The sequence below is a fragment of the Falco peregrinus genome, chromosome 6, assembly GCF_023634155.1.
Source record: "Falco peregrinus isolate bFalPer1 chromosome 6, bFalPer1.pri, whole genome shotgun sequence".
Taxonomy (NCBI): Eukaryota; Metazoa; Chordata; class Aves; order Falconiformes; family Falconidae; genus Falco; species Falco peregrinus.
Window position 1 is genome coordinate 74830377 of NC_073726.1, and position 24952 is coordinate 74855328.

At 39.5% G+C, this 24952-nt stretch overlaps 1 protein-coding gene across 11 annotated transcripts in view; it reads left to right on the forward strand.

Moving 5' to 3' along the window:
• SOX5 (SRY-box transcription factor 5) overlaps positions 1 to 24952 on the forward strand; it is a 296996-nt gene that overhangs the window by 150103 nt on the left and 121941 nt on the right. The gene's annotated exons all lie outside the window — the stretch shown is intronic.

Here is a 24952-nt window from a genome sequence, read left to right on the forward strand (position 1 = left end):
GTTAGGGAGAAGAAACAATTCCTCAAGAAATTTTCCTTTGTATGTAAATTAAGACAATGAAGTCACCCTAACATGGCCATGTTTAAAACGGTTTGTGAGTTTACAATCACGTTATAGTAGGTGGAACAAAACTGTGATATGAATGTAGCTGTGAGTTCAGCTTTTCTGACCTTACCCTAATTAATCTAACAGGCTTCTGTCACATTGGCCTGGAGTTTTTAAATAGCATTAGATTTATTGACAGGGAAATATTCCTACAAAGTCTGGATAACTGTTTGACTTATGTGCAATTGAATGATTAGGCTGCAGTTATGAATACAACCTATTTATGACAAAGGATTCGTTTTACTTGAGCCAATTTTTTCTAAGCTTGTAAGAGTTGCCATAATTCCAGATAAATTATTACACAGAAAAAAGCTATTGAAATATTGTATTGAAAACATAATACCCTAAGGTTAAAAAAAAAGCACAACCTGACTGACCCCATGATTTATGACTCCTTTCTCTAAGTGCGCTAACTTGGAAACAGTTCCCTCTCTCCTTAGCCCAGCACACAATCACCGATCCACACATAAACAGGGGGAGACTGCAATGTGTCTCTCCTCCTTAGAGGACTGCAAATGCCGAGTGTAACTATAGCTCAAGTAAACTCGCCGCTTCTGTGATGCTGAAGGAAGATGCATTAGCTACTTGAGCTTAGAAAAATGTACCTGGCAAGTGAGTCTCTAGTTGACAGTATGTCTTTTTCAAGTCCGTCTCTTCCAGATTAACTGGGAGGAGGTGTCACTAGGGCAGAAGACAAACAGCTTGTCTTCATATATAGAGTTAGTAAAGAGGTAATGCTAAACTGGAGAGAAGTTGCAGATTAGATTAAATTTAAGAATCTGTGTGACCTCAAAATGCTAAAATGTGATCTAGATAGGATTTTGTGTTTTGGCAAATGTTTATGATAATTTTTTTTTCTGCTTTTCAGGATGTTCTAAACCTAATTTGTGAAGAGGTTTGAGTTTCACTGAGTAATTAACTAAACCTCCCCCGTCTTATTTTATGCCACTTTGGAATGCGTCCTCCCATGCACACTGCTTTCTGTTCTATTTAATCTTTGTGTGTAATTGTATTGAGAAGGTTTTTGCTTGAACAGTTTCTGCCTGCTGAATCTTTGGGGGCTTCTTCCATGCACACCTCAGACTTGTTGTTTTACCAGAAATGAAACTGGAATGCATGTTCTGTCAACTCTTGTGCATCAGCAGCCCTGAAGATCTCAGGCTGTGTTTCAGAACAGCTCTGTAGTGATCCGCACCTGTAGAACAGGCTGAGGAAAGAACATGGAGACACTAAGTATGGCTCAGCAAGTTCTTCAACTAAATGTAGTATTGTCCTTCAGGGTCTCAGGGGAGCTCTCATGGTGACCTTCTCATCTTACTTTGTGAGGCCACAATCTACTTCCTGGTGTCCTTGCTCTAGAACATGGCAAAGTCTGGGGCTCTGTAGCTGTCACATCAGGTGGACACAGAGGGAAAGAAACTTGAAGGCTAGGTGCGCCTTTTTCATGATGCTAAACTAGTCCCCAGGACAGACAGCAAGTGTGCATGGTGTTCTGCCTAGAGGTGTGTCTCTGAGGTGCAAAGTTTTGTGGGGTGGTGCAGTTTACACCTACTCGCTCAGAGGAAAGTCTGGCCCAGGTTGATGATTGAATAGTTTGCTTTGAAGCTCAGTGACAAATGTCACTTTAATGGAACTATATTTAAAACGAAATATGGCTGTTAAAATTCATAAAGCAATTCATATTCAGTAGGGCACTTAATAAAATAGGTCAACCTTGCAGCCTAAATTGTGATAAAACTGATGCTGCTATTCTCACAATTTTGTAGAAAGCCTGACAACGTTTTATGTTTTTCCCTCAAGCCCCAGCTCTTGGAGTCATGTGATGACAAAAATGCCAGCTTTCATTTCTTCAAAATGTAAACTTCCAGCTCTCATATTTCCAGGCAAAATCTGAAACCACAAGCACTACAAGTTCCAAAATTAGAAGGCAAACAAAACGGAGGCCAAATGTTTTTAAACTGTTCTGATTTTTAGTCAAAAATTTTTTTGGAGAGCCCAGCTCAAGATCTTGGAACACTTCAGGTTGCCAATAAATGTAAAACTAAGATCTCAAAGCAGCAAGAAGCAACAGCGCTGCTTTATGATGTCTCTAACATTTGGGCCACAGTTTTGTTTGACTTTTAAGTTTAATACTGCCAGTACTTGGTTACTAATTTGTTTTCATTTCTGAGTGACTTAGCCCAAGAACTTAGTGCTAGCTGAAACATGAAAGCAATTCCTGCTAGACAGCAACCATTTGATGACTTTGTGTGTTTTAACAGAGGATTTTCTTTTTCCTTCAGAGCTAGAGGCTTGTCAGCAGATGTTCTAACAGGACACCTTTTCTGCTGGAAAATTTGGACCTCTGAAGAACAAGAGGATCCTGACTAAATTCTGATGCAAAGCTAGAAAGGCATGCCTCTATTACGCTCCACCTTTTGCTGGGCACCTGCCCAGATGGCACAGGCATCTCCAGAGGCTGGTGGCACCTTGCCGGCATGCCAGGGGGCCTGCTCCCAGGCGAAAATCTTAGTGTGGCCTCGATGTCCTCAAGCTTTGCAAACCCTTAGCAGCTTGTCTGGCAGGGAGTGTGTGCACCACAGCCCTCCAGAGTCTGTGCCCCTTTGGGCTGCAGGCTTCCTGGCTTTCCTGAATCCTTCAGCTGCCCTGGATGTCCTCCCAGCTCCAAATAAGGCTTTCCTTTGTGAGTCTGGATCCAGATTTCCATCCTCCCCACTCACTGTCAGCTGGCTGTGTCCTGTTCCCCATGAGTTGTGCTGGTGGATGGAGAAGCCTGGCTGCACTAGTATGTTCCCAAATCAGAATATTCCCATTCTCATTAAGTTCTGAGGTTTAAGATAATGTTCCAGTTTGGAATGTAATAAAATCTTGAACACTTGGAATTTCCTGCAGGATGGTTAGTCCCTTTTGTGGCCAGATCTATTTTTCAAAATCTAGCTGTATTTTTGGGGAGGAAAGAAGGATTTGGTTTCTGAGTTACACAGAAGTTCAGAAAAATATTTCTTAAGCTTAACATGCAAAGTTTTGAAATGACACAGTTGTTATTGTCAAAACTTTCCAAGCACCAAGAGGCTCTGGGTTGATTCCAGCCTTCCAAAACATTGGTAAAGAGACTGCTTCCAGAGTGCTTTAGATATCATAATGTACCCACACAGTTATCTATGGTGATAATTTTTGTTGTTGTTGTTGCTTTTGAACTCAGGTGAGCAATCTGTAATCCAGAACTGGCTGAATGATATTCAGGCCTGTTTGTGTTCTCTTGGTTTGAGAAAACATTTAGATTTTGATTGACCAATTTCAGATGATTCAGATGAATTTTAATTGTAAAAAGTGCTAGTTTCTCTTTCTTCTTGTGAGAAGACACTGACCGTTTGTACATAGAGAAATGTGAAAATTTGTTCCCTGCCCCAACAAGTTTTCATCCTTTCATTTTTTGTGTCCTACTGGAAAGCAAACTCCTGTAGGCCACTATGTGAGCTAAATACTCGGAGTACTTTATGCCTGTAATAAGGAGGGTAGAGATCCTCACCCTTACCTTAATCCTTGCCCTGTTGGTGTCTCCTTAGGGCAACCATAAGGACCTGTGAAAGTTCTTTCCTGGTCCCCAGCTTCTTGCATACCTGTAACCCAGAATTCTCTAGGAGGCTTTAAAGGGATGTAGATGATGAGTCCTTCACTTAAGACACAAAAATGAGCAACCACAACATAAGTGCTTGGTTACAGATTTAATGATGTCTGTTGCTTCTGTATTACTGTTTTTCCTGGGATTTCTGAATTTCTAAGAAGTCAGTGACAGCAGAGCACTGCTTCATGGTGCTACAACCCCTTTGCAAGCCGTTGCACAGCAGAACAGTATTAGTTCTTCTGTAGTTAGAGTCCTCTTTGCATATCAGAGAAAGGTGAGGACAAAAGGTTTCCTTGGTAGGCAATAAAGCTGTTGAAGTGAGGGCCTGATCCAGCTCCCACTGAACATAGTGAAAAGGCTCTTATTCATATTAGTGGGAGTTTAATGAGACCTTTCTTCAGTAGGAAACTGTGAGAAAGTATCTTCCTTCTCACTCTGCAAAATGTTTTCAGAACAGGCTCTGTCCACTGAGATGGGTTGTTGGTTTTTTTGTTTCGTTTTGTTTTTTTGCCAGGGTGGATATGACAGGCTGTGACTGCACAGTCAAACTGAACAAGCTCATAGATTGGGGACATTTTGTCCAGATTCATCATGTGTCAGAAGCAGCTGTTTTCCTGCAACTTATAAACATGGGCATACTGGATTCAGTGAGACAGGCCCAAGAAGGAGTCACACTGCAGCCTTTCCCATGACTTTGCAACCTCTTCCCAAACAACTGAGGTTGCCGGCAAAGAGGCTAAACAATTGTGTCTCACAAAAGCTCTGCAGCTGATGTCCTATCAGTTATCAGAATAACTTGTCTGTCCCTTGAGCAGGAAAAAGCCCCTGGGAAATTAATTATTCAAAAAAACAACCCGAAAAAACACACACAAAAAAAGAAAAAAGACTAGGTTGGGGGAGGAAATAGGGAAAGGGAGGAGGGAACAGAAAAATCTAGGCTAGCAGTCAGGATGAGCTAATTGCTTTCTGTCCTCTCAAGTTCAGCGAATAACATGTGTGTTTGGTGAAGGATATGATGCACGTACTGTAGAGTAACCTATGGGCCTTCACTTCCATTACTGAAAAAGTTAAATTATGTAGAAGTGTGCAGATTCATGAGGTGTTTAACTATACTTATTTCTGTGCAGAGCAACATTTTGCACCAATGTACCATGGGTTTACTTCCAAAGGTTACTCACAGAGCAAGCACAGGGAATTTGATCTTGGGCCTTTCCTACACTCTTATACCATCCAGATTTGCTGACTGGTGTAGGTACACCAATGCAAACAAGGAGAATCTGCTTGAGACTTGTAAAACTTGAATTTATTGAGATGGCAAGGGCATGTTTTCAAGAGAGAAATCAGGTTTTTTGCCTATGCTGAGCTGCATGATTGCAACAGCACTTGCTGATAATGAAACTTTCTCCGGTTTTACCAGTCCAAATGTTCTGAAATTACGAGATTGTTTTGGACTTCATGACTTTTTTTCTTGCAATCTTAGCACCTTTTCTGAATTTCCTTTTTGTTACTGAGCTTTCAGTGTTCCCATTTTCCAGTTCTTTCAGAAAATCACAAGGACAGGCCAGAACCTTATGTTTATTAAAAAACCAAAACAGAACGCTGAAACACCCAAAATAATCCAGCAGCTAGGACTGTAAGGAAAATGCCAGCAATCAAATGCAGTCATTGCAGCTGGCAACATCGTACTCCAGGGCCTCGTCTCTGTACCTCTCCCATCAGCAAGGACTCTCTTGGAGACCTCCTTCTCCAGGGCCCTATCTTACTTTTTGTTTTCAGATCCCTTCTCCATTTTCTGCATCAATTTGAGGCACCCTACAACTGACCACTTCCTTCCACTTCCAGCTCCCCGGCATTGCGGTACTGAGCAATCTTCCTTCCATGGCTGCCAACCCTTTCCCGCATCAACTCTTCCTTTCTGCCAGCCCTCCCTTTTCCCTCCTTGTCGTTGTTTCCATGGTCTTTTTAATGGTTTTGGTCGGTCTTTTATTGGCTATAGAGTGTTGATATGTCATTTTGTGAATGTATTTGTTCAAAATGTGTAGGGTGTGTACCTGTGTGCATGTGAGCTATGTTCATGTTTGTGTACCCGTGCAGGTATTTACACAGCAGGCAGCAGAGGTACAAGAGCAGAAGGTACCACTGTAGTTTGTATAAGTGGCTTGAGAAGCTGAACATGAACTCTTTACTGCTGTGATCTTGTCCGTATGGAGTGTGTGCAGTCATGAGCACTTTTGTTGTGCAGCCAAAAAAGGCTGCTACTGCTGCCTCTGCAGTAAGGTAAAGCAGGAGATAACAATAAATTTTTTACTGCTGGCTGGCAGAGGTGTTTAGGATGTGTTTTCTTTATATCTTCATCCGCCCCTAATTGAAGATGCTTTAAAATTGAATGACTAGCAGTCAAAACGTGTTTGCTTCAAGCTGAGAAGAAAAATGCTGGTGTCTCTGCTTCCAAACTGATTGCGCTTTGTACACAACTGACAGCCACAGTCACTTTGAGTGACTGATAAGTGGGAAGCTTTGCCACTTATCAAGGAATGCACGCTGAAAAGAAAGGACTGGAGCCGTTCAGATGCTTTGGCATGTTCAAAATAACATCTCACATCAGTCAGACTCAGAGGCACTAGGAGACATTTCAAAATAAACTTTATATCTATCTATCTATCTAGAGGCAAAGATTCAATTTAACAGACAAATCACTGTGTGGCATCACATCGGCTCTGAAAACGAGAACATCATTATAAGGGTCACCAGTTGCAAAATGACTCAGATAGCTGCATAATTTGAGAACATTTATTGCAGGCTCTCACCCCCCAGACCCGAACAAAATTTGAAAATTCAGAACTGTGTATCATTCTGCTGATTGCTTTAAATTGGGGGGGTTCATCCTGTTGGCCAAGTAATATTTGGTTTATGTAGCACCCAACATCCTGAAGGATCCTGAAGAGAACAAAACTTTACGTCAAATTCAGCTGTCATTTATTTCCTCTTCAGTGTTATGGAATATGATTGGGAATATCTGGCTTTAACTAAACTCACAAAATGTTTTTTAGGGTTTTTTAGGAGTTAGTCTGCTTTTTAGTGATACATAGCATGAATAGAATATGGAACTTTTTATGGTATGTTTGTTGGTGATACTATTTAGCGATACTTATATTAGGAGATTCTGACCTGCAGGAGCTGAGGCGTGAGGGTACATATTCTTGTACTGATGCTGTAAGGACAGCAGTAACAGCCAGTTAGGGTTTGGTTAATCCACTGGAGGTGGTAATGTTTCAGCCTGCCTTAGTAAGTATCATAGGAGTTAACCTGGTAGATCCCTTCCCACAAACATTGTGTAGAAATACAAGCACGCACACTCAGAGCTGAGTAGGGACGTGGATTTTCACGTAAAATGGGAGAGCAGGAGATACAAGCAAGTAGTGTGTAATTTTCCAAACTGGAATTTGGACAGGAGATACATAGCATTGACCTGTGTGCACTAGCAGTACTTAAAACACTGCTGCTAGGTTTGCACCCCTTACCCTAGCAACACTGGGAGTGGTGATGTGTAAGGACGATCTTTTGTTATGACTCTAAGCACTGCATCTGGGCATGTAATTCTGCCTGGCTTGCTCTATCTTAAATGGTTGTTTTTCCAACCAAAGCAGCTGTATTTGAGATACAGGTTATGTTTGGCATTGCAAAGTTGCTACCAGCACCCATAACTATATCAAGAGGGAGAAATTTGAGGATCCTTTAGTTTCTACTGGCAATGACTTGCTTTTCTGACTCATCTCTTGCCATGTTAAGTGGTCACGACTTCATTTTGATGGCTCATTCAAAACAGAGTACTTCAAACTCTGCTGGAATAATGGCTTAAAATGATTCAGAGGGAAAAGTATGGTTCCACCTACTGAATCAACACCACTGTCTTAACCGCCTTGGATTTTCCTCAGACATCTGGCATCCAAAAGCTGATGATGCCTTACCCTGCATAGTTTAGAAGACAAGATGAGCTCACCGTTGGTGGTAATAGCATGCAAGAGGCCAGGGGGAGCGGTTTTATTTTTGTTGTCCACTTTCTGTCACTTATCTGCTTCTCAATTGCATTGTGTAAATAAAAGTGGAGGGCAATTACTTACATTGGGTATTTGTAAGAAGAGTAAATCAAACAGTTAATCACTTCAAGGGTAGAGATTGAAGGGGCAATGCGAGACTTTGAAGTCTGAAGAAAGAGAGGAAAAGGTACAGTTGTCCTGTGGAAGTCTCTGTTGAGCAAAGATGAACTGGAGAGTTACAGATCTCATGCCAGCTGTCTTTATTTTGTGTATTGTATATAGTATCCACTTAAGTTCAGCTTCCACATATGGAAGTTGAGTAAAATGTGTAATGGGTAAATAATTGTAAGGAACGGTTTCAGATTTTTGTTCAAACTGGTTTGAAATGTGCTTTGAAGAGGCTAAGAAGTATATGTCAGAGTTGCTTGTATTTAGAAGTTAAATAAAAGACTTTAAGTTCCAAGATAAACATAAACTTATAAGAACTGAAATGAAGGCTTATATGAAAGGTAATAACAATAATTAAATGGGACAAATTTAATTCACAGTACTTGGAGTTTATGAATATTTGACACAGTGAGGAAACGAATATTAAAATGTATGTATTATAAAATAGGTTTTTATCAGGTTTTACTTCTTTGAAAGACAATAGCGATAGTGTTCAGCAAATTATTCTAAAGTTGAAACTTGGATAATTTCCACAAAATTGTTTGTATATAGTAATTTTAAATGGATTTGGACAGAAATGATCAAGAGATTTCTATACTTTTGTATGCTGTGAAAATTGTATACAAAGAAGTACATCTGTTAGGTAACAAGGTAAGGCATTTGAAAGTTATAAGTGCCAGAATTAGGCTAAATAGGTATCTTTATTTTATTCTGATGTATCTCTGTCATACATATTGAATAAAAAATGGTATCCTGGGTAAACAGAATTATGTGATAATATAATTGTAAGCTGTACTCACAAGAGGGAAAATTAAAATCATGTTGACAGCCTTGATTCTGGTATTCCCTCATGTTTGAGTCCTTGACTTCTCATCCAAAGTAGCATTATTTTAACTGTGTTTCCATGTGGTTTTGATGGCTGTAAAAGCACGTAATACTGATATACCAGCCACCTATAGTGTATTGTGGGTACAGCTTGAACCCTGAAATGTCAGCATGGGAGAAGTGTCACTTGGGTTACAGGAGAAACGCTATGTTCTCCTGGGCCAGCAGGAAAAAACAGTTCTCTGGCTGTGGTGGATCAGAGCCCCATGCTATGAAGCCCCTCTCACTCTGTATCTCTGTACTTACTACTCCTTTTTATTTTATTTTGGTCTCCATCAAAACAGGGAAGATTTTTTCTGTTGCTGTCCTCCTTGGAAAGGGAGATAGATTGCCTGAGTACCTTTGTTGAATTTGGGATGGCTATGTTGAAAATGGAGTTTGACTCTTTCTTTTCAGCGCCCTCCATTTGCTCCCCTTTTGCTCCCTCAGAGGGATTGAGAGCAGCTTGGTTATAATCAGAAATTGCCGCTCTATTCTTTCCTCCTGACTTACCACTCTGTATCCTTTAGCAAGAAAACTGAGGCTGAAGGTAAAAAATTCAGACCCACAGATCTTTTAGTTAAGGAGTCTCTTTCTTTGAGTATTTGATGGAAACCTGTTTAAGAATTTGCCCCTTTAAAGCTCTGTGTGGTGAGAATATGCTTCCTTATCTTTTGCACTGTAGTGTAGAATCTTGTGTGCAGTTTCAGCATTACTGAGCTGCAGTATGTCAGTGAGAGGGGCTTTTTTATATACTGTGTGTAATGAGTTTTAAGTTCTTAACATCTTTAAGAATCACATACGTCTAAATTAAGCATAATTTCTGGTTTCTTTAACCGTGAGTCCAGGAACAATTAAGCTGTGTTAAAGAGCTGATTGATTACGTTCTCACCTTGTACACAGAAGTAAACTTCCTTACGCATGAGTAAGACAAACGTTTTCATCCATGTTTGGAATGCCCCAATTCAGATATCAATTACAAAGATGATTACTTTTCTGGACATCAATTTTTAATGTCTCAAGGATTTCAGGAGGAAGGAATAGGGATGTTTCCCATGTGGGGGCTGCAGTTTATTAATAGTTACCACATTATAGCTGATCTTAGATGTGAATTTTTCAAGGCTTTATGAAATCTTCAGCCCTACTGACAGTTCCTATTTAGCTGAAATCATGGCAAACAGAACTCTTAGTTTAGATCAAGATGCTGATGATTGCAGTGTTTCCCAGTGATGCAGACAGACTGATGCATGCACTGAGAGATAAAAAGTAGGCAGAAGTGGACTCACATTGTTTTAAATTAGAGAATTTTAAGGACATAAAACTTCCAAGCTTCCTTCTTTTCCCCTTCTGTGATTTTTGGAATGGCTTTATAGCTATAGACCACCCTATAAAGGTTGCCTCTGTTCTTCCACAGAACCTGGTTCTGGCAGCAGGAGGTTTCTTTGGGTAGGATAGCTCCCCAGATACATGATAGATCCAGGAATTTCTTTGCTGTTGTGTTAGGAAGCAAAGTTTTGGACAGCTGGTATATTCTAGTGACTGGAATTAAAATTATGCTGTATTTCCTGTATTTCTTTTTTACTTGAGATGAAAGGCAGATTTGAGATGTTATTTTTCAAGAATTTTACCTTTCTGTGTCATGAGTTTCAGGGTGTTATTCAAGTCTACTTCCTTTGTATTGCTTCTTATTCCACAGTTAAAAACTCATGTCTTTTTGGTACAATCAGAATAAAAAAATTCAAATTGTAACCAATGTACTGACATAGAATTCTGTATTCTATGTTAATAATATTCACACTTCTTATTTGAAAAGAAATGCATCTGTTTTAGGTGTTCTTCACATCCCCTCTGTGTATTGAGGTGGATTTGTTGAAATCACAAGTTTGCTTTCTGCATCTTTTGTGAGGGTTGTTTGAGCTCAGTATCCTCTTAGCAGAAACTCTTGCAAAGGCCCCGTGGGAGGAAAATTGTCCATTGTGTTCTTTTGAAAGCTGGCTATCTTTTTTCCTGGAGCTGGGCTCAAGCAAGTTTATTCTTCCACTCAGGGATATCTTAGGAGGTTCCTGTCCTTTCTGGTGCCTAGGAAGCAGAGCTTAGATATGTATATTGTATTTGTTGCCGTCATATAATCTGTGCAACTTCCCTGCAAATATAAAGAATTATGCTTTCCCCAGCTGTTCGTTTGATAGGATTCTAGCCCTTCATTTAGAGAAAACTGTGCTTCTCTGATTCACATTGTTTGAACCATGGCCTCCCTTCTATACCTATTGTTTGTTTTGTCTTTTTTTGTTGTGCGCAACAGGTGTTTCTTTCAGACAGCCAAGGCAGCAAGGCAAGGGCTTCCTTTATGGCAGATCTCTTGAGACTTTGATTAAACTCTTCTTTGTGATAAAAATGCCACTGCTTTTAAATGGATTGCACATGTAATCTGTATTTGCACAAATGCCCTCCATCCCTTTGCCCTCATTGCTGAAGTCTGTCTCTCTTTTGATATGTGTGTGTTTGCCTTTTCTCCTGTCTTTTGCCACAGAACTGATTCTTTTTTACCTTCCTGATACTGCACTCCCCTCAGAGCCTGTATGCAGCAATGGGAATGGTTTAAAAAGAGCAAACTGTTCCTGCAAAAGGAGCTCCCTTTCTTCCAGCGTTCCCTGTTGCTGCCTCCACAAATGCCATCCTCAGACAGCTGGAAGAACCTTCCTCAGAGTTTTTCAAGGCAGAAACAAGGGTTCGAGACTAGGCACTTTTTCTGCATCTACTGGAGCAGGTATCAGCCCAGTGCGTGTAGGCAGTGCAGATATTTTCCTACTTGTCTTCCTTTTTTCTTTCACACAGTCTCACCTGATGTCAAGGAGGACCTGCTACTAGTGAGCTGGGTTTCCTGGCTTAGGTATGGGAATACTTCAGGGAGGTCTGGTCAGTTGTGGCAAGAGCGTAGGTGTGTTGTAGGCAGAAGGTATGTGTAAATTGATACCCCATGCTGCCGACTGGTTTAATGTACATTCCATATTTTTTCTAGTTCTTGTTTAGAAAAGAACTTCCACACTCTCCAGTGTGATCCTCTTGACTCCCTAGATGTTAAGACAGCCAGAGAAGCAATGCAAAGCCAAGGCTGCTATCATGTTCTTGAGCGACTCATTTGGCCCACAATGTTCAGGTATCCTGATGGAAAATTGCTCACCTATAATGGGTTATTTTCATGCCCTTTTCTTTATACCAGGACATTTATTGGTTAGAAGCCCCAGGGGGGAACAGATACTAATATGCGTTAGTCAGAAGAGATGTAATGGATGTCCTGGGAGCTGTGCCAAACAATTAAGGATATAGGCGTAATGATTTACAGGGTAAGCAAAACCTCCAGAGAACGCTACATCTGTACAGGCTGCCCTGTGAATCTGCAGAAGTCAAATAACTTGCAGCATTTCAATCCACCAGAGATAATGCATATCTAGGGAACGAATATGGATAGACTTTTGCTTTCAGTCTGTGACATACCTTCTGCTGATTGACTGTCTGTTGCTTTGATCATTTGTTAGAGCTTCCCAAGTGTCATCTACAGTGTCTCTGAGATCCTCTCTGTACAAAGTGTGTTTTTCCTCCTGGTGTAGACCAACCAGCAGTTACAGTGGCAGGGGTATCAGCACAGCCTAGATGTGACACTAGCATTGCATCTATTTTAGTGCCTAACTTTGTGGCAGTGGCAGCATCTGTGGAAAATATGAAGATAACTGTCAGAAAGCGTGTTTGGAGGGCGTTTAATTTAGAAACATTAACCCCTCCCTCCAAGCTGACATTTGCTTTAGTGTGGAAGACGGGACTTTAATAATGCTATATAGTATGGTTTCCTAAATTGGTTCTTTCTCTTAAATGTGTTGTCTGGTTTTGTTAGTGTTTAGTTTCCTAGTGCAGTAAACATAGTTCATTACATTATTTGACTCAAAACCCATGAAGTTTTATTTTCTTTTTTCTTAACATGTAGATGGCAGGGGCCTGAAATTCCCTCTTCCTGTACAAGTGTAAAATCAGAACGTGAGCATTTAGAGACACTTTGTGCTGAAATAAATGACTGATATGCAGAAGAGATGAACATGATGTAACAATTTTATCGAGTTCCACACAGGTCCTTCTCTGTATTAATTTTCTTCATGTTAGAGGAACCTGAGCCACTGTTTTAATACCTAAATAATTTTTTTTAAAAAGACTGCTCTGAAAAATCAAACTGTTCTGAAATAAACCATTTATTATGTTTAGGCATGCAAACTTTGCTCACAGACTGCTCTTTTGCATTAGGGTATGGGTGCATTTTCCAAGAGTGAGCCTCGCACCTGTTTTTCTTTCAGACACCATCTCCCCATTCCTTAAGGAGGTGCCCTATTGTTGGAGGTTAAGCCTTCTTTCCACCAACAGGGGACTTGAGGAGGCTCCCTTGGAAGCCTGTCATTGCTGTTCTTGGATTTCACAAGACAGTGATGCTTCCTGAGACGTGTGAAGCTCACCTGCCCAGAAAGATTGCTACTGAACAGTCTGCTTTTAAGACGGCTTTGCATGTGAAAGACTGATTTTCTTCGTTTTGGGACTATCACTCAGTGGAAATGTCAGAAATATGGAAGGATAAATACAGAGTTACATTAAAAAGAGAAAAAAAAGAGCTCTGAAATTATCTCCTGGCTCCATGTTTTCTGAGGTTTTGCATTAGCGGGGACGAAGTCACGGTGTGTTGACACAGTCTAATGTGCAATGACATAATACCTGGAATATGGAGACAGCAAGAGGCACAAAATCAAACTTATCTGAGTTTTCACAGGAAAAGAAGGGATTAAACTTTGCTGGTTAGAATATGGATTTTTTATTTTTTTTTTAATAAAAACTATCCTAGTTCGATTGAGATAAACCTACTCAGATCTAATTCTATCCAGTCCCTGGGAAAAGTGGGCCTTAAGATGTTGAGCCTATTTGCCCAATCCCTTTTTTTAGAAATAAAGATTAGGGTAGGAAGTTTGGTCCTTATCTCTAAGGTTCTTACTGCTTCAGAAGGAAACTGAAATACTTACATGAAGGACACTTTCTTGAACTCGTGATTTGTCTTCACTCAGATTATTTCAGAAAGCTTTGGCAATGTAGATTTCCCACAATGCTTGGCTATTTTTGTTTTACATATCTTAGAGGAACTATGATAAATTGTTGTTACTGCCTATTAAATAGCAGAAAGAGATGTCAAAATACTCTAGTGACTTAAAATTCGAATGTTACTCCATGTGCTTGGAAACTTTGATTTGGAAGCGTCATCCCCGTTTCATAACTGCCAGGTGTGATTCTTCTCTGCCTTTTCATCCCTTGTGGTTACTTACAGCTCTGCAAAGTAGCATTCAATCACTAAGTTTTACTTGCATTTCACAGCCTATTTGCACGGATATTAACGTATGGTCCGGATCTTATGTAGCACCATCATCACTGGATCTTGGAATATTTCTTTTCCCTTTCTTTTTCTGTCTCTCTTTCTTTTTCTTCTTTTTTTTATTTTTTTATTTTTATTTTATTTATTTAAAGCATCCTGTTTTTCAGACCAGGGGAATTGAGGACAGAGGGGAAGCAGCTTGCACATTGTTAGGCTGTAGCTCCTTGCCAGAACCAGGAACAGAACCCAGATTGTCAGTTTTCTCCCATTGGGCCACAATACAAAATATGAACTGAAGTGCAGAGTTATCAGAGATTCAGGCCTTCCAGGTTTTTATCTTCTGTCTCTATTTTTAGTGTTTTTCTATGGAATTTCCCATTTCAGTGGTAGAAATTGAGTACAGACAGTAGTGGTTGTGGGGGGAGAATGAGATGGGGAAGTGCACAGAAAACAATCCCTGTTAGTTTAAGAGTCAGATTTGTGTGTGTGCCATTCCACTGAATCACATCAGTAGAGTTTAATGCGGAAAATCTGATCTGGCCCATCAGTAAAATGTGAGTGAATAAATGGTAAAAAGTTTGTGAGGGTCAATTTCTGTCCTCTTCAAGGTAAGAAAAGAATTTTCCTTGAATTTTGAACATTGTCTGTTTAAGTTTTTCTAGATCCATTAATTTTAACAAATACAAGATTTTGTCAGCACATAGTTTTTCAAGCATTCCTTGATTCCATGAGAAGTGCCTAAACTAATCAGAATGTAAGGCACTTACCAGTCATTATGCATGAACCCTCTCCTCACCTTGACTACTGTTTTTATTCCATTCTGGCTGTGCTAAGCTGTGCTAAATGTCAGTGGGATGCCTGCCCATGTGGATTTTTTGTCCTGGATTGATCTGCTCCAACTCAGAGTGGTTCATTCACTGACTTGCTTTCTTTTCAGTTTTGGGATACTTAACCTGCTTTCATGCCAGTCTCAGGGCTCTGGTTACCTAAGGCCAGCTTGTTGTATTTAGCCGGCACAAATGGCTGTGCCTCAGGCCTGCTTTCCCCTTCTCTCCCCCTTCTTCTGTTTTTCATTTAATGGCTTGCTAATAATGAAACCACAAAGGCAACAGTAGGGGCGGCATAAACACATGCTCACCTACGGGTGTGTTGCTGATGTTTTAGAATTAAAAAACAAAACAGGATTATTATGATAATAAAAGCCAAGACAGGTGCTGGGCACTTTGTTTATTCGCTGATTAAAACAGTCACAGTGTGACATCTTTTCATATAATAAACTAAAGAGGAAAGTGGATTATTGCATTGCCAAGGCTTTGAGTATACCTTAACAGAAAATATTTGAGGACCATCTGATTTTAAGGGCCACCGTGTATCACTGCATGCTGGGAATATACCTGTTTTGCAGGGTGGTGGGCAAGAAGTCAAATATTCAAAATAATTAGTCAGCTGCCAGAGCATTCATTCCCTTCTAATTTGGCGTAGTCCCTTGTTAAGTCCCCAAGAAACAAGAGGGGGGACTGCCTAAATCTGTGCCTCTGCCACTGAATAGTATGTCAAGTAGTGGAGGCAAGACATATGTTGCCCTCCTTGTATCTTCATAGGAAGATGCTCAGCTTCTGTTAGGTGACTGTGAGCCCTTATACTTTCTTAAACAAATATTGAAGTGTTTTGGATTGAGTTTTAAAAATCCGTAATCCTGTTCATCCTCCTCTGAACATATTGTGCTTATATTTTTATAAAAATGCTTTCCTAGATTTGTCTTTCCTTTTTTTATTTAATAAATCAGTTACTTCATATCCAGGAGAATTTAATTTTGCAGAAACAGGTTTTAGCCATAAGTGTCCTCATTTTCTGTCCTTTAGACTCTTTACACTTGCATAAAGTTTTGGCAGAGCAGAAACTTTGCTATGTTGGGCATTCCATCTTTACACTTTTATGTGTGTGTGTCGTATGAATTCTCTGTATTAAACAATTAACAGTTTCTTCTCGTGCCTGATGCTCTAAATTTGCAAATGCAGTACATAGATACTTTTTTATTTGTCAGGCTGCTTCAGGCTAAACTTTTAGACTGCCACTCTGAGTTAATTAAATGCTTGTTTGAAGTTAAGCTGTTGAATGGCAAATAAAATAAAATAGTTGTTCCAACCCTATGAAATGCTGATTGAGGTTGACACAATACTTTCTGGTTTGTCCCTTTCTACTTTTCAGTCTCTCTACCTGCTCCATATGCTGCTTTTCTAGATAGGGACACTATTTGACAGACAAGACACTACCTTTAGCAAAGGGTGCTAGTTGATGTTTCAGAAAATACGTATGCAGAAATAATGGCAATCATTGTCAAAGTTCTGAATTCTGCAGATGAAAGAAACATATCCTTCTGTATGAGATCTGCATAATTTCATCTTTACCAACTACAGCTAAAAACATTGGTAAGAAAAGGCAGCCATAGATTCAGGTAAAACTGTTAACTTGAACTATTAACCCTCCAGAATGAATATAGTGAGTTCTGCCTTTTTTCCCCATTTGTTTCCACTTTCCGTTTTTCCTAATCTCCTGCTGCCATGGGAAATAGGTGTTCATAGGGTAGGCAGCTCTCTTTTCACAAGACAGCTATGCCTGTCTTGCTACTTACAGAAGGTGATGGGTTTTCTTAGGTAAAATTACGTTGCACTGAATTTGTGGAGGAAATGAGGGATTTAATATTTGTTTTAAAATGGAGTGATAGGCTGAGGCTTAAAAAATAGTTCAATGGATAAAAATTTTCAATAACTTGTTTGGGTTTTTTTTAAATGAAAGACTTAAGAATTTTACCCATAAACATCTTAAGCATGATGTCTTAGAAAGCAGGGAATTGTTACAGCACCCGGTAAAAGCAGTAATGCAATCCTTTGTCTTTAGCAGGCATTGTTTTGGGAGAATAAATTTCATTAAGTGGTCAAGATGGAAGCCTCTGGGTGTTTGTTACAGGTTATTACTTTCCTTAATCTACTTTGCATGTTTGTTGCCATCTCCTCACATATGCATACTTACCTGCATTTCTGGAGTTCACGTACGTTACTTTACAACATATGTTGATTTTACTTAGCAGCCTTGCATACAAGGAGAGGGATGAAAGTGCTCTTGGGCTTCAGAGAAAAAACAGGATGAGAATTAATTTCTTGTTCAGTTGGTGTTAGAACCAGCTAGACATATGAAAGAAATGGGGATCTTCTTAGTCTGCCTGTTTGATTTTAGAGGAGGCTTAGATGTTTACTGAAATATCCAGCCTTTCGAGATTCATTCATGGGTGCTTTATTCATAGCTGCCACTGAAAAAAGTATATGACACCAACATAATGCAGTTTTTTTCAGCTGGGCTACCGTCTCTATACTAAACATTTTGTGTGTGTGCATGTGTAAGTCAGCATTGACAATTCAGCAAACCACTAGGACAGAAGTGGGTTTAATTGTAATAATATTCAGAATGTATTGTGTATTAAGTTCTAAGTGGCTTAATTTTTCCTTAGATTGTAGCATAATAAATCTATAGTTAGTCCTGTTCACATCTTTCTTGGATATGGTAATGCTGCTGAATGCCTTCTTTCAGTGTTTATATCCCTCCTAGAGGACTGAAAGAGCTGTGAATGATCTGAAGAAGGCAAAGTCAGTGGAGGGACCAAAATCTGTAATTCCTTTATTCACTGAGTTCTGCAGGGGAAGTGTCTTTTTTTTGTTCTACTGCTAGCTACTGCTACTATATGATCCAGTTCGGCTGTTTCTTTCTACTTCTGCAGACAAGGTTTCAGCCAGCTTTTACAAGTAGTTCTCCGTAGAAATGCAGGGGAGCAGACTTTAACAAATACAAACTTGAATGTGGGTTTTGCAGAAGTGCTTGCAGGTACATCTCCAAAGCCAATAATCCTCAGGAGAATTAATTTCATAGGGTACTGTGCAAGAGAACCCTGTTGTCTTCAAGTGTGTGTGTGCACATGCACACAACTGTAAAGGCAAAACAATTTTTAACGTCCCAGGACATCATTGAGCATAAGCATTATTCTCATTATATATATGGGAAGTTGAAGTTTGGAGGAGTTAGTCATCTTGTTTAAGTTAAAATTTAGAAACCTGATTCTTACAGCTAAGCAAAACAAGACCCTGTCTTTTCTCAGACATGACCAACTGGAAGATCTAAACAATCTCTGAAGGAGCTATTTTACTTAAACAAAGACTGTCATTCTTTCTTGTCAAGCAATATGATCATACCATGATGAGATGGGGTAAGGGTTAGAAAGCAAAAGGCAGCAAAATACAAGAAAAATCCTTCTCTTCTATTAGTTACATCATTGCTTTTTAATGATGTTGTAAAGAATTGATGTATCGCCCCTTTCTTCCTTGAAAGACATAGGATGGTTCAGATGTTCTTGAATATTATTGTAATCCTATCCATGCCCAAGATACTGTTTACAGCACATTACATTCTCTACAGAATCACAGACCTTCTGAACTCTTAATTACTCAATGAGATTTAGATTTAAACCAATAGGATTGTGTACTGGATAAGAGATTAGTTTAGTCCTGTCCTCACTATAATCAAAGTCTGTATGGTACAGAGTTTATCTGGATGTTGACCTGTGTCTTTTATCAAATTTAGATGAACTCTGAAGGCAGTTGGCTGTCAAGCTTCAATATAGGGCACCAGTCCGGAATACCAGGTGTTTCTTCAGGGCCAGCAAGTAAGAAAGGTGATAAATTAGTTGTGATTCAAGTGTCTTAATCTCTAGCTAGAGGGAACGTCAATCTTGGACAGAGACACTAACCTCTAATGAACTCATTAGCTATCTTCCCAAAGCTTCTCTGCTTCCTCTATTATCTGTAGCAACATCATCTTCCTCCCTATCAAGCAGATTGATATTGCAAGCTTCCACTGTCTCTGGTCCCGAATCTTATTTTGGTATGGAATTTTTAAAATCCAGCTTTTTCTTTGCTCCCACCTAAAAATTTCAACCACATCTGCATCAATCTTACAGCTTGATTGTCAAGTCTTCTGTTGTCATTACACTTCCGTTGTCTCCTTGCTTCCCTGGCAGGACATTCCCCAAACACCATCATCCCTTCATTTCTGTTGATATTATTGGACCCTACTCCTTCCTTCAGCCTAGGCATTAGCTCCTTGTTTTCCAGAACATGAAATTAAAGTTTGGTATTGTTTCTCTAAGGTTCTTCACAGATCTGTCACTCATAGTTTTTTCTCTTTTAGTTCATTCTGATTCTGATCTGTTCTGCTGGTGAGGTTCACCTCATTGTTTTATTTGCTCACTTTTCCCATCCTGTCTTACGCTTTATTCCAAGGTGCCCCCAATATGTAGAGTAATCTTTCCAGAACGGTCCAAGTCTCCCGATTGCACAAATTATTCCTCAAATCTTAATGCTGCTATTACCTGCAGGCAATTATAAAATCCATGAAATCTAGACTAGAGTCAAGCACAGCACCCTAAAGAATCTTGGTAAGCTTTTACTCCTTTCTACCTTATCACGTTCCTCACTTGTGGTATCTTGTCTTAAAAAAAGTTAGAGGAATTTGAAGGACTCTCTCTAATCATGTGCAGTCAGATGTTGGACCTCTGGAGTCCTTTCAGCTTTCTCACAATGTGACTAATAGGTGATGACAGTAATAGAAGGACTCACTTTGCTTACTTTCCTCTTTGAATTCACCTGGATTCTGAGATTTTTTATGTGTGACACAGCCTTGTGTTAAAGAGCTTTGGCTGATAGGGACATCAGTGTGATCATGATACTCACCTCCCACCAATTACTTGCTACTTTATTGCATGGATCCCTAAAGTTCTTCCTTCTGGTTAGGTAATTATTGAAATGAACTCTTGTCTATCTATTCATGGATCAATCTGTCCGTGTATGTTCAAGGCTTTGGGCTTGATTTAGGTTGAGGATTGCTATGAAATTTGTACCCAAATTCGGTTTCACATCATCAGTTTCTCTCTGCTTCCTACTGTCTGCTCAGTAGACTAAGTTGCTACTAATGCCTGGACTCAGGGATGGTGAGGATTGAAGGTAGCTTCCTTTATCACGAAAGATGTGAGTAAATTTAAAATACTTGTCCCATTCCCATTCATTATGGGCCTCACCAAAAGTGCGTTTTGAACTATAGTCTGTATCACGCGCAGCGTTCGTTCCCCTTTTGCCACAGAAAGCAAATAGTGGCAAAAGGCAAGCTGTAATAAAACCAAAAAAGCACCTGATGTTATCTGTTCCCTTTTGGGAACTCCTGCAGCTTCCAGTACATTTGTGTGCAGCTGAGTGAAAGAAAGGAAGCGGTGGGATTATTATTGAAGAGAGCAGCTTAGGAGAGACATGAAAAGGGGACCAGCTCTCATTCTGATTCCCTTTTTTCCCATGCAGTTAAAAAGAGAGAATCGTTTAAACATGCTTCTGTCAAACGCCTTTCATTGGTCTCTTTTTCTCAGCAAAGTTACCAGTGGTTTCATTCATAAGATGATCTTGAAGGTTGTTTCACTGTCACTGGGATATAGTTAAAGTATTTTGTAAAGGGTACCACTCAAGTGTAAAGATGCCTGGTAGGAAAAATAAGGCCCTTGCAGAAAAAGAGCAGCAGCCCATCAGATCTTGCTTTTTCAAACCAGGCAGGTTCCCCCATGGAAAGATTAATTACAGTCAGGTTTGGAAGACAGCCTTGCTGTGTTTTTTTTTTCTCCTAACATTAGAAAAGATAAAGGGGGTGATTAGTGTGCACAAAGCCTCTGATCAAACCAGCACTGAGGTTTGTGACAGGAGGTTCAAACACTTTGTGGATCACTGGTGCTGACAGGTAGATCACACAAGCCTTAAACAGATGTTTAGTGAGAAGATGAATGTGTGAGATCTCAAACATGCAGGGCTCCTTTGCCTGGCCATAATAGCCTGTGAAGCATTAAAAACCTTCCTTTCCCGCCCCCCCCCCCCCCCCCCCCCCAAACTGCCCCACTAAAAAGGGAAAAAAGGAAACTACTAACAAGCTTGCATTAAATTTTGAAAAAAAAAAATTAATTGAAATTAAATATGGCCAGGTCCTTAAAGTTGTTAAACTTTTTCCTTAGGAAATGAAGGCTGTTCTTTTGGGATGTATGACCACAGCTTGCCCTCTCTATAAAACTGTTGCTTTGAGCCAATGGGTGTGCATGCTCTAATGAGGTGCATATGAGATCCTCAACTGGAATAGAGATATGTTCAAATTAAATTACAAAGGTCTTTGTAGCAGAGAGCTTCAGAGACAGGGTGCTTTTTATGGGATATACATACTCTGTAGGATACACTGCATCAGCACGATGACTTGAAAATGTAGTAATTCTGTAAGGCTTGTTGAGCAAACTGTATTTACTAGACCTTTTTGAAACATTTTGAGTTGTTGATGCGAAGGGAGGAAAATATTGCATCAGTGACATTTATTATGAAAATTCAGAAATTTGGGGCATGATTTTTAGTACCTTCCCAAGAGAAATTATCTGTAGCCTTGCACTTCATAGTCACAGAATCCTCTCATTTGGAGGTAAAAATGTCCTGGGGGGGGGACAAGTGGAGAACCCTCCCTATCTAGCAGTATATTAAGACCTTGGCAGAATGTCTGATGAATGTCAGACACCTGGAGGGTTCTATTCAATTTAGAAATGGGCTCAAGCCAAAAAAATTCAGAACCCAGTCTCAGATTTGAACACTGTAGAGTTCAAGGATTTTTTGGATAAAGGGTTTAAGCTACTCCAAAAAGTAATCAAATTACAGAATTTGATCTGGGCATGGATTACAAGGACCCCTAAAATCCAAGAGTATTCTTTAGGGTTTGATTTAGTTGGTCTGGAAAGCCCTGATCTGGGGTTTGAAATCTTTGCCATCAACCTTGAAAGCAGTTGGTTTATAAGTGGGTTTTTTTTCTTCTCCCTACCCCCTACCCACCCACCCTTTACTGGTTTTTAGTTCTTTTTAAAGAAATGCAGAAGAAAAGGTGTTTGTAAGCAACTTCCCAAATTATTTTTTGCCATCCATGAGTATAGGGCTGCCTGTTTGAATGTTTCCAAGAAAGTATTGTTCTTATGTGACAACAGGTCAGAAAGACTCTGCATTAATTACACTAACATATGGTTATTAACAGATTCTAGCTCAGGGAGCAATACTTTACAATGTTATCTTCCACATAGTCAGATGTTAGCCATATTGTCAGTGCTGGCAGCTATTGTTTCACTCATTTACTTCACAGAGCTAATTACTCCCTAATAATAACTTTACCTTGGAGTTTTTCACTTGCTTGTGCCAGCAAACCTGTTCACACTACATATGCTAATTATTGGCACTTATTCATTATGTTAAGATAGCTTTAAGTTCAAGCTGTGCAGCCTGGCTTTCGATATGGAGCCAGCTGGCTGCAAAGTTCCACCTTTTTTTTTTTCCCTTTTTTTTCTTTTTTTTTTTTTTTTAACTAAAGTCATTAAAAGTTTTAATATGGGCCTATCTTGTTCTCTTTACAAGATTCAGTCTTTCAGGAATTCAGGCACATACTGGGTTACTCATGGACAATTGCAAGTTTATAAGGAGTTCCTGGTTTTCTTAAAATATTTCTCGGAGCTTGCAGTGAGGTCTTTTCTGTTAAGTGGATTGTAAATTCATTTGTAATTTTAACTATGAGGCCATTTACCAAAATGGATGTTAATTTTCCTGCTTCCCCCACCCAGTTCTAGCTCCTTGCCTGTTTTCATGACTCCTTATACTTTTCCACTGGGAGTCCAAGGCCTTTTTGGTGCCTGGTGAAGATGCTCGCTGTTCATTTTGTTTCTCCGTGTTTTCAATGTCCAAAGGCCTAAAAAACTTCAATGAGCTTTGTATGGATGAATTCACTGATTTGTCCTGGGCACAACATAAGTACATCAAATCAGATCATTCAGATTTGCAGCCTAAGACAGACAAATTTCATCGGATTTGGTCTATGACATCTTTCCAGAATTCTCAGTGATCCTTTTTCACACTCTAGAATAGTGCATATTTTTATAAAACCCAGAGAAATGTGGTGTCTTCTAAAGATAAAATACTGTGCTTGATTTGCATGAAGAATTTTATGAATACCAACTAAACATCTACATGGGAATCAAAGGCAGTTGATGGCTGATCCTGGTTAACGTTGTGTATGCAGTATGGGAAGTCACAGAACTGTTTGAGCTGTGACTTGAGAGTCCTGTGTCAGATCATCATCTGGTGTAAATCAGCACAAGTCCTTTTCTGCTATCTGGTGAACGGGTCTGACATTTTGTGACATTCTCAAAGAAATTATTTTTATCCAGTATAAGGTGAACCTATGTGAAATCCCATTCATCTTTAGCAATAGAAAGAGGAGACTGTAAGAATTAGTCCATATCGAGAAAAAGAGAGATGTTTCTGCCTCCCCATAAGCTAAAAGCTTTGAATTCTATAAACTTTTGAGCTACCTTGACATTACAGATAAAAGCTTTGTTTTAAGTTATGGTCTAACTAACTTTATTGGAAAAAATGCATGCAGAAAACTGCCATTTGGCCATCTTACCTTCTTGGCGTGCACGCATTGCATACATTATGATTTCTGTCCCTGCTAGTTGTTGTATCAAAGAAAACACGGATGAATTAAGTAAGATTATTTCATAATCAGGAAAGGTTAAATCTCTCCTCTCTTGTATACAAGTACTTCCTTGCAGTGTCAGTATGAATTGGTTTTGTATACCTCAGTGCAGAATGTGGCCATAAAATAGAGAAAAAGCAGGACACCTGAAACTGAAAGAGATTTACTTGAAATAAAAATATTGTTTCCTGCAAGATCCCATTTATACAGCCTCAGAACATTAGATTCCCTCCTGTGTTACTGCAGTTCTGCTTCAATACAATTCCAGTGATATCAATACACAGTTTGAATATAGTTCTTAATAAAACTGAAATAAACAGACTTTTAGCTGAGCCATAATAGATTATGATCTTTACAGACTTTTCCTTCTGGGATTTCTTGGGCTAAAAATTCAGAGTGTTGTTTAGTAAAAATACTGTAATTGTGACAGTATATTATAATGTCTAGTCCACATTATACAAAGGTCAGGGCTTACGATGTGAAGGGGGGAGTTTATCCTGTCCTGAAATGTTTTGGAGCTATGGAGACATGTGATGCACAAAAGGTGGGAGAGGAAAAACTCCAAATTCTGCTCCTGGCACACAGCTGATGCCATCAGCAGCTGCATTAGATGAGTAAAGCATGTAGATTTAGCAGTGGTTCACTAGGTCAGAGGTTGGTTTTCCGTTGGAAAGAAACTACAGATGATTTCTTGTTCTTAGCAGTGGCCCCAGAGCTGGCTGTTTGGTGTACCATCCGGTGAAATTCCAGCTCATTTGAAATGAGGGGAGTATGGGGCGCTGATCTACTAAACATATCATATGGAAATGAAAGAAACTGTCATTAGGTTTAGAGAAGGTTTGAACCAAAACTTTCAAACTGTGATACAGCTTTCTTGGGAGTTGACCTTCACCTGTTTTTATGAAAGGCTAAGCCTAGATGCCAGGTCTGAATTCATTGTGGAGATTTGGATTGAGACTTGAACTCTCTGGTTTAGACCTGTATTAAAAAGCCTGGTATCACTGCTCAGACACCACTCAGTCGCAACCTCAGTGGCCTTTTTCTTGATAGACTTTTAACATTACCAAAATAGCCATACCACCTAGCAACAAAATATTAGTATTTTATGCAAGGAACTGAAGTGGAGCATGG